Genomic DNA, 18,876 nt, shown 5'->3' with positions numbered 1-18,876 from the left:
CTTTTATCTCTAAAATGTCGCTGCATGAAAGAAAGTATTACGACTTCCAGGTAGGCAGTTCTAACTGAAATCTCTATGTTTGAGATAGATATATATGATAATCGTTTTTCATTGGGGGGGTGGGGGGAATTAGTACCAAGAAAACACTAGTTCAGTTTGCACAAAGAACTATCCAGATAACCCACCAGCATGTTAGTGAGATGGAAATACAGACCCACAACAGTAACCCAATACTTGCAGGGGTTGGGGGCATGGTTATAGATTCAACCATTGACCTAGGTCTGCGTAGCACTGGGAAGAGGCTTTGGTTTAGAAGCCAAGGAATAATGAGTATATTGGGGAGAACAGATTATTTACAAGATGAACTCTTTAATGTTTGTGAGAATCTCAAGTTTCAGAGTTTCTCTTTTGAGAAAGAAAAAGGGGTAATAAGGTAGAAATTCACACCAATGAACAAGAGGATTACTGCAAAGTAACTGAGGAGATGTCTCGCCATTGGGACCCTAATGCCATTTTTGGTCAAACATTGTTTTGAGCAAGAATCTGGCAAACAAAATAATCAACAACAAATGTGAATATAGTTTCATTTACTTTTAATTTTTAGATCTATGGAAAAGTTTAGTTATGCTTCTTGTTAAAAAGAACATTTCTATCCCTGAAAATGCTATCTTGGGCTTATGATTATTGTTAAACTCCAAGTATAAACTGAAAAAAAAAAACATATCCCTAACTCTGTTATGAAAAATGGAGACTTCTGATATTAAATGCTTTCTTCTACTTGGAAGAGGCCAGAGAAAACAGGGAAGAGAAAGACATTATTGAGTTTGACCATGTATTATGCTGAATAAACAATAAGCACTTTAGAGTCCCTCCCTCAAACTCTCATACATTTCATATTTCTTTTCCATTTATTTTCAGTTTTGTTTTAGAAGAAAAGTTCATCAAAGAATTTTGTTCTGATAATTTCAAGTGGCCATCTTAGGTCAGTGGAAACCGTAAGTCCATTGGACTTTACCTCATCCTTTCTTTGTAGACATCTGGGAGAGGAAGAGGAGCTTGTAATGATAGCACGGGGATGGTGCTGTAAACAGGAGTGAAAGTGTTTGTGGAAGTCCAGAGAAGTGACTCAACAGGCTACCTAGCTGCAGAACAAGGAGTAGAGCCCACATATCCAGATGGTGTTTTGAGAGGTGCGTAGACAGTGAAGTTCAATTAAAGAGAGGATTTTCTCCTCAGCCTCATGACTCAGAACAGCTCCCTAAATACCTCTCTCATCTAATTGGACCCATCCATAGTCCATTCTCAAACATGTGACATTTTCCCCTAAGTAGATGTGATTATCTCTTAGGCATTTGTTGAAAAATAATTCTTAGGTCCGTGGTGCTTGCACTTGTGTCTTTTCTATAAAATGTTTGGTCTTACAGGTTTTGTGTCATTTAAGCTGCACTTCTCAGCAAGTTAAAAGATTAGCAATTAATCTTTATTCATTTGGCCTTTGTGAATTTGTATTTAAATTATATTTTTCAGGATTGGCAAATTATTCTTGTTTCTCCTTTACAAAAAAATAAATGCGATATTTTGTTCAATGACCCCAAAACCAACTTGAAACTTAGGTGGTCATATTGGCTTGCAAAGCAATGTCCCTAATTGTACCAGTCAGTCACACAAGTGGATTCAAGGACCTGCTTTGCCAGATTGACCTGTCACCAAGCTCACAACACATATCCTCCACAAACAACATGTATTATGTGAAGAAAAATGGTAATTATAAATAAGAACAGGATATAACACACCTTTCATCCACTTTAAATCTCCACAGTTTCATTTTGTGTCATTCTCTGAGCAAATCTCTTTGGGATGTGAGCTAGCGCGTTCTTCTCCCATTTGGAATATAAGGCTGGGAATAGAACAATGCTTAACAAATCAGTGAAGCTCGACAGTAATATGTAATTTTAATTCAGTTAGGAAAGAGTTGTATTGCATTACAACAAGTTGACAAATCATAGCCATCTCTGTAGGGTGTCAGGAATTATCTCCTGGTCACCTTTAATGATAACTAGGGGTCCCTAAGTGGGCTAACATGTGCTGCATTGGAGAGAAGCCAAGGGCTGAGAGTACAGTGCCAACCACGTAATGAATTGCTTGCAGAAATTCCAAAGAGGACTCAGCCACTTATGGATTTCCACACAGCATCTTTTCCCAGCTCCACATTAAGACACAGGATCTTAAAAGTAATTTTTTAAAAGCTGGCTGTGTATTTATTTATATGAAAGTGTTATAAATATCAAAGCTTACAAATACATTAATACATATCACCTTTGTTGAAGCTAGCAAAATGGCTCAAAATTGAGACTGTAGAGAAAAATCCATGAAATAATCACGATAGTCATACCACAAAAGATAGCATAGCTAGGTGGGCCTACCTGGTCGTATCAACACACTTGCAGATAGATGCTTCAAAAAAAAAGGGAAAGCTTGTTACTGGAATCTTATGTGCATTACAGTTTAATTTCTTCTTGTGACAAATGGTGCTCAAAGAAGGATCAATCTGGTTGCATCCTTCAATTTCCCTTTTAGAATGACTTTTGGTTTTCATTACAGTAGGCTATGTTAGCCTTTATTTTGGTGGTTCTCAAATACCTGGTGACTTGAAAGAGTATTATGCTGGTGGCCTTTCATAAAGGTTACTGAACTTTAATCAGGGGTGAGATGAATGAATGTGAATAGGCCTATATACTATTTTTTTTAATTAAAAAAAAAACAGGGCACTTGATTTAAGAACAAACCTGTTTAGAGGGCAGGATCAGGGAGAAGACAGCCTTACTAGGTTGGAATCTGAATGAGATTCTTGCTGGACAAGGCTGAATTATGGATGTAAAAGCCAAGCAAACTTCCCAGACCTGGAAGTGTCTTGTGTTCCCTTGGGTCTCTTGAGAGCTCCAGTATTTAAAAGTAGCAGTATTGCCATGAACTCTCAAATAAAAATGCTCCTGCCTCTTACTTGTGAATATAATCAACATGCAGCCAGTAAATCAGGACCGCAGTTGCTGAATTCATTTACCTAGTTCCCATTTACAGCGACTATGGACAAGAATCTTTCAGTTGGTTTTGTCATTCTTGGCCAGATTTAACCAAGAAATTTCTTTCACTATCAGCCTCATTTTCTCAGGCATGCTTACAGGGACAAAGTTGTTTTGAGTTGAGTTCTCAGCAAATAAGCATTAATATCAAACTGTGGTAAACTTGTCTCACTTGGTATAAGAACTTCACCATAAAGAGATTAGTTTATCCTTTGACACCAAGTCTTTTTTTTTTTCTTTGAGACAGAGTCTTGCCCTGTCACCCAGGCTGGAATGCATTGGTGTGATCTCAGCTCAGTCACTGCAACCTCTGCCTCCCTGGTTCAAGCAATTCTCCTGCCTCACCCTGCTTAGTAGTTGGGATTACAGGCACGTGCCACCACACTGGGCTAATTTTTGTATATTTATTAGAGACAGGGTTTCGCTATGTTGGCCAGGCTGGTCTCAAACTCCTGACCTCAGGTGATCCACCCGCCTCTGCCTCCCAAAGTGCTGAGATTACAGGTGTAAGCCACTGCGCCTGGCCCCCCCTTTTTTTAAAAAAAAAAAAAAAAAAAGCTTGGGGGATTAAGTACCCTAAGATAGTGGTCTCTCCCATCAGTTCAATAATGCTGTACAGAACCTGTGGATAAAAAAGCTGTTATTTACACCATAATTGTGATGATGGATGTGACTCCTCAAAACCATCTCTCCCCTTTTTGCCCTTTCCAAAAATCAAAGGCTTTTGTCTCCATGAGTTTTACCTAGTAGGGATTGTAGTTGTCACTGGTCTAGAGTTCCAATACATTTTATATCAGGAACCTCAGTGAGCTACCCAGAATTGGAACTTAACATGGCCCAGCAACTAGGAGAAGAAGGCAAACCTTGAGAAAGCTGAGCCCTCAGGATAGCACAGTCTCACCCTTGTTTAAAATCAAGTCAGGCTAGCCTTTCAGTCACTCTGGTTTTGTAATGATTTGCCTTTTAGGCCTCAGGCCATTTGATTTCTGCAATAGTTTTCTGTTCTTCTCCTACAGGAATACATCCCTGTCCTTTCGGTTGTAACTATTACTAAAACTAGGGCCATGCAAATGACCTGGTTACCATGTAATGAACCTTGTGTACTTATTTTGAGAGAACAATATGTATAGGATATGTTGAGGGGCAGAAAGAAAGACATCAAAAACTGGAACTATTTTAGGTGGCAAATTGTAACGCAAAAAACAAAAGTATACCTTATTTTGTATACGATGTACATTTGGGACAGAGTTTTCTAATATGTTGCCAATGTTTTTGTAGTGTCACCACAGGTCTTTTCTGAAGTGTTTTTCCCATTTGTTATAGAGTATTAATGACTTAGCATAATTAAGCCCTCAAGTATGTGTGAGAGAGCACGTGTGAGAAAATACAAAGCCATAGATCTTGATTTACTTCACTGACCTGTGTAACTTTATGTCTGGGTTTCGCCATCCAAGATAGATTGTTTTATAGAGAGTGTCACCAAAGACTTTTTCCTTCCAATTTATAGAAGAAAAAAAAAGAAATTATTAATAAATGACATGACTTTTCATCTGTGTGGTTTTCATTCCATCTTTTCTGTTGACTGCAGAAAGACGCCAGTTCTCAGGAGGATTCTGTGTGCCAGGAAAGGCCAAGCTTCCTTGGGGGTTCTGGGGTAGACAGGCAGATGAGGTTGGACGGAGAGTGTGCTGGGTGTAGGTCCAGCACTCTCAGCCTGGCTGCAGCCCAGTGCCCAACCTTATGGGGAACATAGGGCCGCCAGCCATGGCCATCTTCCAGGCCAGATGCAGCCGGTGCTGTTGGAAGCAGGCCAGGGTGAACAGTGGTGATATGCCCAGTTCACAGCATTCCTTCGCATGAATGCTGGGACAAAGTGGCAGGACCGAGCCCCAGAGCATCTGGATCCTGACAGCTGTGGCCATTACCCCTTTGGTTTCAACTACTGCATCGAGTTCATGAATTGCTGGCTTGCGAGGCGTATGTCACACTGGCATTTCTCAAAAGAATTTATAAGTGCTCCAGGTGTGTTGCAGCTCCATGATTCAGGGCCACTGTAGTAAGGTTTTATGTTCTCGCAATACTCCTTCCTCCTTTCCTATTTTCCTCCCTCGCTCCTTCCATTCCAGTGGTAGCTCTCCCCCAACTCTGTTACTCTTCTTCTATTCTCTTTCTTTGGGCATTTTTACAGTAAGAACATTAAGTCACCAATTTCACATATTTACAGGAGAGCAAATGGCAAATTGCATTTGGGAGCATTGATTTGCTTTATGACACCAATCACATTTTGTGTTCTGTATTTCACTTTGTCCATCTGTAAAATGGTGACTTTAAAATAGTTACTTACAAAGACTTTCTAAACAACAACTGCCTACTGAGCACTGAACAAGGCAGATGTCAAGGTGAGCTTGGACAAGGCCAGTCCAAGGCAAATCATCAGAGTAGGCTCAGAAAGGAATGTGGTGAATGCAGGTCCTAAGCTGGCACACTGTTTTGATAGTGCCACTTGTAAAATCTGGCCCCAGGGTGTGTCTAATGATAGAATCATTCCCAAGTTGGAGAACAAATGAGAAGGCTAGTTGGAGAAGTAACTGTTAAATTTGGTTCCAACCTACCTCACAGATATTTCAATGAATGCTATAGCATGCAGAGATACCTTGAGCAAACCTCAATTACAGATGGTGTTGATTTATGGTCTGAGCATTTCCACTGAGTCCACTCATGAGACGAGAAAATGACAAGTTATGTGTAGATGCCTGCGTCATCCTATGTTAGCCTCCCCTGACTTTGTGCAGCCTCTGTGGTATGCAGGAACTCAAAATATTGGGGGAGAAATTAGACTAGGTTGGGTACTCCTCTAGGCTGAAACATGCTTTAGAGGATACAGTGGAGGTACTCACCTACTAGAGTGGATTCAAGGTTTTTATTAGCTTTTGACCTCATGCAGATGAAACTGTCCAAGTTTACAGGTTAAAATTACAGTCTTTGGAACCCAACCACCTGGGATCGAATCTTGACTCTTTGTCTTCACAGTTTTGTGACCTCATTGAAATTACCTGATCTCTCTGTGCCTCAGTTTTTTCAGGTAAGTAGTAGTCTATACTTTATAGAGTTCTCCTGAGGATTAAATGAGTTAATAAATGTAAAGTTCTTAAAATAGCACCTGGTACAAGCAATACGTAGTTTTTACCTATTAGTTAATATTTTGCCAAAATAGTTTATTTTAACCTATTGAAGAGGAAATATTCTTAGTTTAATGTTTAGGACCTTAATACTAATCCAAATTAAACCGTGGTCCCTCTAGTGTCACAGGCCCTCTTGTTTTCAATTATAATCATGTTTTAATGCCTCTTAACATGAAATCATCATAACATTCAGGAATCAGAAATCCATCAGCAGAAATTGTGCTAAGTCACAATTTTTTTTTTTTGTCTGCCTTTGAGAGATGGCCTGTTTTTCATTCTACTTAGTGGAATGTAATTGAGGTAGCTCAGTACTGAAATGAAGTTTAGGTGCCAATTATTGTTTCTTTCTTGGTGACTTGCATTTTATAAAGAAAGAAAACATGCTTCTCTCAATATGCAAATTATTTGCCAAGTTTGAATTTCTGTTCCAAACTAAACTGCAAATAACTTGGTTTCCTTGACCAAATATGCTGGTAAAACAGGCCTAAAATGTGTCTTTAATCAGACAGGATCGTATCATCCCATCTTAGAGCAGAAAAAAATGTTAAGCTATAAAGAAGGAGACTTGGAGGCTATTTTGGCTGCTCCCCAAAGATGTCATTTTAGAACTTTTTTTAAAACTTAATGTATAGAGAACATATTTCCATGTCATTAAATCATCTTATCTAATCAAATGTTAATGCTGCATAGTGCTCCATTGTCTGGCCATTTCCTATATTTCATAATGTTTTCACTCAACTTCTACTCTTGGAAATTTAGGTGTTTTGTAATTTCTTACTATTGTATGGTAAACATTTAAACAACAATTTAATGTAATGAATGCAGTGGTAAATATTCCTCAAGATAAATCTTTGTTCATATCCCTGACCACTGTTTTAGGATAAATAATAAACATGAAATTGGCAGGTCAAATGTTATAACTATTTTAAAGATCTTCACTGCATATTCACAATATATTTCAATATATTATAAAGTCTAGCCGGGCGCGGTGGCTCACACCTGTAATCCCAGCACTTTGGTAGGCGGAGGCGGGCGGATCACGAGGTCAGGAGATCCAGACCATCCTGGCTAACACGGTGAAACCCCGTCTCTACTAAAAATACAAAAAATTAGCTGGGCGTGGTGGCGGGTGCCTGTAGTCCCAGCTACTCGGGAGGCTGAGGCAGGAGAATGGCGTGAATCCGGGAGGCGGAGCTTGCAGCGAGCCGAGATCGCGCCACTGCACTCCAGCCTGGGCGACAGAGCGAGACTCTGTCTCAAAAAATAAAAATAAAGTCTACTAGTAGAAAATCTAAACTTCTCCAATAAAAAGCTATGTAGAATTTAAATAAGGAAATTAGTATATTTATTTTTGGTTGGCCACCAGGTTAATTGCCACGCAGTTAAAAAGAAGGGAAAATAATGCTGAGCTATAATTGCTAAGAGTCTGTGGTTTAATATTTTTTTGATAATTGCAGTTTGGCAGCCAAAGTGTTTGAAATAAATTGGGGTCCAGGGAAGCGAAATTAACAAAGGGGTCCTCAGTGGTTAAGAAAGAAAAAAAGTTGGCTATCATTTCCTTGCAGAGACCAATTTACTGGTATTAGCCATCTTATTGGATGTTGGAAAATTTTTCCTGGGTACCATGTCGCTTGTGTCTTGTTTTTAGGTTGAAACACGTACAAATTAAGCATTCCTCTCAATTTTTTTTCTTTTTCTTCTGGTAACATTCATATCAACTAAGTTTTAATTAAAGCATTTGAAATATCACCCCCTTGGCAGCTAGTGCCCTTTCCTGCCAAGAGCAGTCTGTTTTCTCTTAGGGAAACCCACCTCTCTTACCCTCATAGGACCTATGATTTGGAAGATGCTAGTCCAGCCCCTCATCCTTACTCCAGGGGAGATAATAACCTGTCAGGTCAAGGAAACCCAATTCTAGATAATCTGTGAGCACTTTGTTGTTGTTGTTGTTGTTGTTGTTGTTGTTGTTGTTGTTGTTGTTGTTGCTTGAGACAGAGTTTCACTCTTGTTGCCGAGGCTGGAGTGCAATGGTGGTGCCATCTCGGCTCACTGCAACCTCTGCTTCCCAGGTTCAAGTGATTCTCCTGCTTCAGCCTTCTGAGGAGCAGGGATTATAGGCATGCGCCACCACGCCCGACTAATTTTTGTGTTTTTAGTAGAGACAGCGTTTTGCCATGTTGTCCAGGCTAGTCTTGAACTCCTGACCTCAGGTGATCTGCCTGCCTTGGCCTCCCAAAGTGCTGGGATTACAGACGTGAGCCACCACGCCCCGCCCTGTGGGCAGTTTTAAGAAGGAGGTCTCATATTTCTGCTAGCATTATGTACACAATAGAAAATGGTGAGGATTACACTAGCAGTGTAGCAAGGCTGTAAGATGTGCTGGGGCTGACTTCATGGAAGATATGCATTTAACTGACATCTTAAAAAATGAGTAGGGATTTAACTAGCTGAAAAGGGTATGAAGTAAACCTTTTTCTTACAAAGGGACCTAATGGACACCTTCCACCAGAAGTATGTGGCAGAGAGAAAAGTGAGGGTCTAAATCTGTGTGAAAGACATCGTCATAACACAAAGATTTAGTAGGTTCAGTTTGATAGGGCTCAGGATGACTGCTTGGCTAACAGTAGGTACTCCCAGAAAAAATTTAAGTAATAATAATAATAGTTCTCTTGAATCTCATCTTCCTTCCCCCTAATGAAAAAGTTTCAGTGCAAAACACTGAAGTGTGGGTCATATCTGATTCTATTGCACTTGCCAGAGAAAGCATGTGGAGGATAGTAGAAAGCATATTATTTTCAAAGTCGTTAGAGAAGATCTGGCTCTGAAGACTTTGGGCATGAAATAATTGACTTCCAAATTTTTGGTTACGATGTAGAAAGTTACAGGAGTTGCACTGTCATCCTTATACAGGACTTGCACTCTCATCCTTATAATGAGTACAATGAGTACAAGTTCAATCGGCTGCAATATTGTGGTCACTTAAAGCCTAGCAGAGAGCAGAAGATGCAAAGAAATTTAAATAAACCAAATCTTAGGAAGACACAATGCATTCCTAGGAGAAAAGTGTCCTATGACTGCTTTCATTCCTAGTAACTCTAGGGTGTTACTCCGTTATAGAGTGGGGTAAGGAGAAATCAAGTAAACTGCTAACAAATTTTTAGTGGCCATCAGTCGGTTGGCATGAGAAATTCAAATTTCAAGGTAATCCAGTCAAATATTGATCTTTACCCACCTGCCAATTTTTTCCCATGGGGCATTCCCCAAGTGGAAGTAGCAGGATACTCAATGCTAGAGGCAGGATAGGAGGTCCGAGAGAAATCCGCCTGAGGCACACTGGATCTTTACTGGGTAAAATGCAGTGGCCCACCAATGACTGAGGACAGGGCAAGAACACTGAGAAAGATCCCCTCCATTCCAAGATGCAGAGGACCATAACAGTGCAAGGCGGTGGCCTACTAAAGACCAGGGGAAGAGCAAGAAAGTTGAGAGAGATTTCCCTGAAGCACACAGAAAAGATGTCCCCACCCAGGTATATTGAACTTCCGCTGAATACATGGCACTGGTCAATCAAAGGCTAAGGGCAAGGACAAGGAAGTTAAGAAAAATAACCCTGAGGTTCACAGGACCTTCACCAAGTATAAGTCAGCAATTCCCTAAAGCCTGGGAGCAAGGCATGAGGGCTGAGAGAGTCTCTTTTGAAGGTACACAGACCTTAATCAAATGCAAAGTAGTGACTTAATGAAAGCTGGGGAAGGGGCAGGATTGCTGAGATAGATGCCCTGAGGTGCTGTCGTCAAGTGCAATGCAATGTCTTGCTGAAGGCTGGGAGCAGTGTGTAACAGCCTGGGGAGAAATAGATCTCCCAAGGTAAGGAGACCTAGGGGTAGAGAAGAAAAGCAAAGGAAATTTCTCTGTTCCCCAAAAAACTGGCAGCTGAACTATAAAGCACAGAGCATTTTCATGGTACTTGGAATTCTAGAAGCTGAACTGTAAGCTATAGAGACCTTTAGAGTCTGGTGGTGGTAGTGCTGAGATCCAAAGCCCACTGAAGGGAAAGTCTCAACCCCATCCCCAAATATTTGAAGCCAGTGGTGAACAGAATCTAACTAAAGCTGCAATGAAGCCCAGACCCTGCTCAACTACAAATCAGATTGAGATCTCTCACCAGCAGCCTAACAGAAGAAGAGGCATGATATTTTCTGAGCACAGTATTACTGCAGTCATAACTATCATTTTTATACACAATTTCTAGTATATAATACAAAATTACAAGACATACAAAGAAACAGAAAAATATACCTATGATAAAGAGGAAAAAATTAATAGAGGAGATCCACATGCAACCCAACTGTTGGAATTAGCAGAAAATAACTTTAAGATAATTGTTATAAATATGTTAAATAATCTAGTGAGAACAATGCACAACATTATTGAAAAGCTGAGGAGTTTAAGCAGAAACATGAAAAGATAGAAAAGAACTAAATGGAAATTCTATAGAAATATCAGAAATAATTTGTTTGATGGGTTTAACAACAGACTGAATGTAGCAGACTAAAGAATCAGTGAACTTGTCTGTAATCCAAGCACTTCGGGAGGCTGAGGCGGGCGAATCACGAGGTCAGGAGATCGAGACCATCCTGGCTAACACAGTGAAACCCTGTCTCTACTAAAAATACAAAAAATTAACTGGGCGTGGTGGCGGGCACTTGTAGTCCCAGCTACTTGGGAGGCTGAGGCAGGAGAATGGTGTGAACCCAGGAGGCGGATCTTGCGGTGAACCGGATCGTGCCACTGCACTACTGCACTACAGCCCAGGCAACAGAGCAAGACTCTGTCTCAAAAAAAAAAAAAAAAAAAAAAAAAAAAAATCAGTGAACTTAAAGACATATCAATAAAAATTATCCAAACTGAAATGTAAAAAGAAAAAATCATTTAAAACACAAAGAGAGCTTCCACAAGACAAGGATAATATCTAACAGTCTAACTTTAAATAATTAGAGTCCTCCAAAAAAGAGGTTAGAGTGAATAGGGGAGAAAAAAATATTTGAAGAGACAATGGCTGAGAACTTTTCAAAAATGGATGTAATCTTTAGATTAACTCACAAATCCAAGAAACTCAATCAATTCCAAACAGGATAAATATGAAGAAAAATATACCTGAGCACAAAATAGTCAAGTTATTGAGAATCAAAGATAAAAAGTGCCCTCTAAAAATATCCTTCAAAAAGGATATGAAGAAACACTTCTCAAAAGAAGACATTTATGCAGCCAACAGACACATGAAAAAATGCTCATCATCACTGGCCATCAGAGAAATGCAAATCAAAACCAAAATGAGATACCATCTCACACCAGTTAGAATGGCGATCATTAAAAAGTCAGGAAACAACAGGTGCTGGAGAGGATGTGGAGAAATAGGAACACTTTTACACTGTTGGTGGGACTGTAAACTAGTTCAACCATTGTGGAAGACAATGTGGCAATTCCTCAAGGATCTAGAACTAGAAATACCATTTGACCCAGCCATCCCATTACTGGGTATATACCTAAAGGATTATAAATCATGCTGCTATAAAGACATATACACATGTATGTTTATTGCGGCACTATTCACAATAGCAAAGACTTGGAACCAACCCAAATGTCCATCAATGATAGACTGGATTAAGAAAATGTGGCACATATACACCATGGAATACTATGCAGCCATAAAAAATGATGAGTTCATGTCCTTTGTAGGAACATGGATGAAGCTGGAAACCATCATTCTCAGCAAACTATCTCAGGGACAAAAAAACCAAACACCACATGTTCTCACTCATAGGTGGGAATTGAACAATGAGAACACTTGGACACAGGAAAGGGAACATCACACACAGGAACCTGTCAGGGGGTGGGGGGAGGGGAGAGGGATAGCATTAGGAGATATACCTAATGCTAAATGACGAGTTAATGGGTGCAGCACACCAACATGGCACATGTATACATATGTAACAAACCTGCACGTTGTGCACATGTACCCTAGAACTTAAAGTCTAATAAAAAAAAATCCTTCAAAAGAATGGCAAGAATATTTTCAGACAGACAATAGTTGAGAAATTTCATCTCTAGCAGACCTTAATTACACAAATGACCAATATGAGGAACAAAAGAGAGAACATCACTATACAGGTATTAGAAGGTATTAGAAGACCAAAAAGAGACAACCTCTTAACTTCCTTATGCCTCAGTTTCCTTATCTGGTCAATATGGAGGTATTTTGGTTTATTTATTTATTTATTTTTATTTCCATAGGTTTTTGGGGAACAAGTGGTGTTTGGTTATATCAGTAAGTTCATTAGTGGTGATTTGTGATATTTTGCTGCACCACGAGGCATAAGGAAGTTAAGAGATTGTCCCTGGTCACATAATAATTACTAGTAAATCTACGAATCAACCAATCTATTTCCGAGTGTGCTTTCTATTATATTCCACTGCCTGTCTCGATTCAGCAATCTCCGAAACCTTCCATGGTGAAGTGCCACATCACATGGATCTCTATTGCACCATTGCATTAAGTGTAGACAATAATACGGAACTCGGTCATAACAGTCACATGCCCCAGCTCTGAGCACGTTACTGTTGATTCAGTCATCTGTATTGTGTTTGTGATGGGGTCTACAGCGTATTGGGGCAAATGGGGATGTGGTTGTTAATTTGCATTTTCAAGTTTTTCTTTTTTATTTTAAAAAATAATGTACACTCATTAAATTAAATTAACTCTTAAAGACCAAAAAGAGAACATTATGAAAAATTAATACCAATAAATTTAACAAGTTAAAGTGAAAAACTTTTTGAAAAATACAAATTTACCAAAACCAACACAAAAAGAAACAGAAAATGTAAATGGCCTTATATTTATTAAGGTTTTGAATTTGTAACAATGACCTTTTCTTTAGAAAATATCAAGGAACAATTGGATTTTTAATGAATTATATCAAATGTTTATAAATGAAATAATTTCAGTGTTACATGAACCCTTCCAGAAAATAAAAGGAGGGAGCATGTTCCAATATATTGTATGAAGTTAGCATAATGTTGATTAGTAAAACCAACAAAGATATAACAAGAAAAAACAATTACATACTGATATCCCTCATGAAATAGACACAAAAAATAAATATATTAGCATATTGAATACAGCAATGTATAAAAAGGATAACACATCATGATCAATTGGAGTTTTTTCCTGGGACACAAGGTTGATTTACACAGAAAGTCAACTCAAGGTTACTCACATTTTTAGCAAAGAGAAAAATAATAAGATCATTTCAAAAAATACAGAAAAAGCCTTAACAAAATTCAACCACTGTTTATTATAAATAGTCTCAGTAAAATAGAAACAGAAGGGGACTTTATCAACCTGATTAACTTTCTCAACATGTTAACCCTACAGTTAACATTATAATCAATGGTGAATCATTGAGTACTTTCCTTCTAAGATCAGAAACAGTTCAAAGTCCACTCTCACCATTTCTATTCAACATTGTACTGGAATCCCAGCCAGTGCAGTAATACCAATAATAAAAAATTAAAGTCATAAAGATTGAAAAGGATGAAGTAAAGCTATTTCAATTCTATTTAGAAGTATTTAGAAACCCCAAAGAATCTACAAAAAACTAATAGAAATAAGTGAATATATGAAGGTCTTACTATACAAGATCAACATATCAAAAGCAGTGGTATTTAAGAAAAGGTTGGAGACTATTTTTATGACCTTGGAGTAAGAAAACATTTCTTAGGACAAACAAAAAGTAATCATAAAAAAAATGAAATGAATAAAAATAAAAATAAACAATTTTGATGAAAAGTTTCTTTCAGTGAAAAGTTCATTAGAAGATGCCATTAAGAAAATACTGTTATGAAGTTTTGAAATTGGCAAAAATAATTTGTGATGATAATAATAAGAACAGTGGTTGTCTCTGCATTGGGAAGGAGGTGAGAAATAACTAAAGCATTATGAGAGAAGTGCCTAGGGTAATTTAAATCTTTTATATCTTGATTTGGGAGGTGGTTACAAGTGTACATATAACTGTCATAGCTCAAGGAATTGTATACTTAACCTCTCTTTATGCACTTTACTATGTTATACTTCAATTTAAGATGTGTTATGAATATGCAAATTCACGGACAATAAACGAAATGCATTTGTGAAAACAAATATTAGCCAATAAGAAGACAACACAGCACCTTTCCTAAAAGTAGATTGGCTATACCATAGGGAGACATTCAGGACTTAGGAAAGTAGGCTTTGCACTACTGTGAAATGCTAGAGCAATTGGTTTTCAAGCTTGTTGGGTCCCACACTTCTTTGAGATTCAGTTAAAGTTATGACTTCTGGCCCAGGGATACACATAAGCACATGCACACAATATTTGACATTTCATAATATGACATCATTAAAGAGTTTCATGGACTCCCTAAAGGTTATCCAGGGACTCCTTAGATTCTACTAATACTGGGGTAAGGAATGCCTTCCTAAATGCTTAAAATCATAGAAAGTTACAGCAGAAACGGCCTATCTCTTACTAAGTAAGACAGTCCTATTTCTTAGCAGTCTTTCCATATATTGGATTTTGATTTTGTAGGAAGATTTCATCCTCCAGTTTATATGACATTTCCACTAAATATAGCACATGAAATCCCACCAAATCTTTTATTTTTTTGCTATCCTATCTTGTGGGAGTGCTCAAGGTTAACAAAAAATAATTAATTACCTGTAGTTTCCAAATAAGGTTGAATTAATTGGCCTGAAGATTCTCAATGGGAAAATGAACCCATTTCCAAACCAAGTCACCTTGAGTCAAAGGATCAAACAGTGTGTTAACATTATCAATAATACAATTTAACCACGTAGAGACGATGGTCATGATAGGTAAAACTGCTTCTGAAGATGGGAGGGGAGGAGAGGGCTAAGAGTGATAGACATTTTGCATTTTTGACAGATATAGGAAATTATCTGTATCGGGTGACTAATATGTTTTGTTATTCTTCATGATCCCAAACCCTTGGTCTAGCTCTGACTTAGAGCATCTATGAATGGATATAATCTGACCTAGTTTTTCCAACAAATGGGTATGATATTCCACCCCCTTCCTTAGGTAAGAAAGAGAACATTCAGATTTTTCACTGAATATTATATCTATGGCCAATCTGTTTCCAACCTTTTTGAAGAAAAAAGTATCTTTAAGCCAAGCATATCTCAGAAGCATTGCATGTTGGTTTATTCCTTTTCACTCCCTAACTCTTTATTTATAGCTTGTAGAAATTGGCAGGAACAAATTCCTTTAGCTATTTTTTGCATAACATTGTCTAAATACTTTATTTTGAGGCCCCCTTTTTTCCTCGCCCATCATCTTGTAGTTTCTATAAAAATAAAGCCTCAAACTGCTTAAAGGCAACAACTCTGCAAGGTATCACTTAATCTTTAATTATGGAAACAACTGTCTTCATGTTATTTAGGTGAATACCTTATGCATCCTACATGAATGCTACAAAACCGCTCCTTAAATAACCATGCAAAAGCTAATTACCTTTTTGAGTTAGCCTGGATCACAGATTATCTAAGGGAATCACCCAACTAAATTACTAAAGGTGGGCCATGGCTCCTGCAAGAAAATTGGGGTTGCCTTATCCAGCAATTTAATGATTATCCTACTGTAGTTTTCAAAAGTAAGGACACATTCTCACATGAAGTTAAGACCTCATTCGAGGGAAAAGGTCATTGATAATGCAAGTAAACAAAAAGAGATAGAGTCTATGTGGATGAATCCTTGGCAGTTAAGAGTTGAAATCTAGCTCTCTTGGTCCTGATCAATGGCTCCTGAATTTGTATGCCTATCAGCACCACTAAAGGAGCTTTAAAAAACATATAGATTTCTATGCCCACATCCTAAGTCTGATTCAATAGGCATGGGGTATGTCCTATCATCTGACTATTTTAACATATGAACAGATACTTCTGATAAATGGTCATATTTAGAATTATTGTCCATGCCAAGGTCCATGATCCTTTTGGGTCATGGATACCTTTTAGAATCTGATGAAAGCTATGGGCCACTTTTTTAGAGGAAGGCTCTATTAGTCCATTCAAATTGCCCCAACAAAGTACCTTAGACTGGGTAATTTATAAACAACAGAAATTTATTGCTCACAGTTCTGGGGGCTGGAAAGTCTAAGATCAAGGCTCCAGCAGATTTGGTGTTTGGGCGGGGTCAGGAGCTTCCTCATAGATGGCACCTTCTATGTGTCCTCATATGGTGGAAGTGGCAAAAAGGCTTCTTCAAACTTCTTTTATGAAGACACTAATGCCATTAATGAGAGCAGACTCCTCATAACCTAATCACCTCCCTTAAACCCTGCCTCTTAATCCTCTCTCATTGGGGATTAGTTTCAACCTATGAAATCTGGGGAGACACAAACATTCAGACCATAGCAAATGTACATATAGAAAACAAAGTATAGGGAATGGTTTATCTAAATGACAAGTCTAACCACATCCCTCTGCTACTTATAAGCACTCAATGATTCTGCATTGCCTAGGAGATGGAGTTCAAACTCCTTTACATGGTTTTCTAGGTCTCATAATCCCAACCCTGATGCCTCTTGCTATTCTTCCAAGTGTCACTTTCTTTTTCAGCAATAGTGAACTACTTATGGTTATCAGCACATATTTTATTGTTTTTAGTCTTCATGCATTTGCTAATGTTGTCCCTACTGCCCAGAATTCTATTCTCTTCCTTTCCCAAACTTACCCCAGGTGATTTTTCACTGATTCTTTAAGAGTGAATTCAGTCAATACTTCCTCCGGAATTTCTGTTCTATTTTTCCCCACAGCCATCTCAGGGTATACTAGATCAGATACCCTTTACCTGTTCTACCGTAGCATCCTGTGCATATTTCTTTCACAGCATATACCACATTATAGTGGGGGTTTCTGTTTAGGTGCCTTTCTGGCACAAGATTGGGAGATATGTGAGGGCAAGGATAGTATTTTAGTCATTTTTGTGTGCCAGTGATTAGATAGTGCCTGATCCAGAGTTAGTACTCGATGATTGTTTGTTGAATAACTTGGAAGAATTTCGAAGGCTTGGGAAGGCACATTCAGATAGGGATGGTTGAATATGTCCTCTAAGACATGGAAACAGAGTAGGTAGTTGGAAGTACTTTGTTCAGAGGGTTATGTGTTGATAGAACTGAATTTTTAAAACTTTTATTTTAGGTTCAGGGGTACTTTGTGCAGGTTTGTAATATAGAGAAACTCATGCCACAGGAGTTTGTTGTACAGATTATTTCGTCAGGCAGGTGCTAAGTCTAGTACTCAATTGTTATTTTTTCTTATCCTCTCCCTCCTCCCACCCTTCACCCTCAAGTAGGCCCCAGTTTCTGTGTTCCCATCTATGTGTCCATGTGTTCTCATCATTTAGCTCCCACTTATAAGTGAGAACATGCAGTATTTTGTTTTCTGTTTCTGTGTTACTTTGCTAAGGATAATGGCCTTAAGCTGTATTCATGTTCCTGCAAAAGATATGATCTCATTCTTTTTTAAGGCTGTATAATATTCCATGGTGTATATGTACCACATTTTCTTTATCCAATCTGTCATTGATAAGCTTTTAGTTGATTCCATGTCTTTGCTATTATGAATAGTAATGCAGTGAACATATGCGTGCTTGTGAGTTTATGGTAAAATGATTTATATTATTTTGGGTATATATCCAGTAATAGGATTGCTGGCTCAAATGGTAATTCTGTTTTAATCTCTTTAAGGAATCACCACACTGCTTTCCACAATGGTTTTAAACTCCCACTAATTTAAACTAATTTAAACTCCCACTAACAGTGTATAAGCATTCCCTTTTTTCCACAACCTCACCAGCATCTGTTATTTTTTGACTTTTTAATAATAGCAATTCTGATTAGTGTGAGATGGTATCTCACTGTGGTTTGATTTGCACTTCTCTAATGATCAGTGATATTGAGCTTTTTTTCATATGCTTGTTGGCCATACATATGTCTTCTTCTGAAAAGTGTCTGTTCATGTACTTCGCCCACTTTTTTTTTTTTTTTTCAGTTGGAATCTCACTCTTTCGCTCAGGCTGGAGTGAAGTGGTGTGATCTTGGCTTATTGCAAACTCCGCCCCCCAGGTTCAAGTGATACTCCTGCCTCAGCCTCCCAAGTAGTTGGAATTAGAGGTGCCTGCCACCACACCTGGCTAATTTTTGTATTTTTAGTAGAGATGGGGTTTCACCATGTTGGCCAGGCTGGTCTCGAACTCCTGACCTCAGGTGATCCGCCCACCTCAGCCTCCCAAAAGTGCTGGGATTATAGGCATGAGCCACCGCCCCCGGCCCTTGGCCCACTTTTTAATGGAGTTGTTTGTTTTTTCTGGAAAATTTGTTAAATTCCTTATAGATGGTAGATATTAGACCTTTGTCCGATATAAAATCTGCAAATATTTTCTCCCATTCTGTAGGTTGTTTACTATATTGATAGTTTATTTTCCTCTGCAGAAACACTTTAGTTTAATTAGACCCCTTTTTTCAATTGTTGCTTTTGTTGTGAGTGCTTTTGG

The sequence above is a fragment of the Pan troglodytes genome, chromosome 7 (assembly GCF_028858775.2).
Source record: "Pan troglodytes isolate AG18354 chromosome 7, NHGRI_mPanTro3-v2.0_pri, whole genome shotgun sequence".
In the NCBI taxonomy this organism is placed as follows: domain Eukaryota; kingdom Metazoa; phylum Chordata; class Mammalia; order Primates; family Hominidae; genus Pan; species Pan troglodytes.
This window is presented reverse-complemented; position numbering follows the sequence as displayed.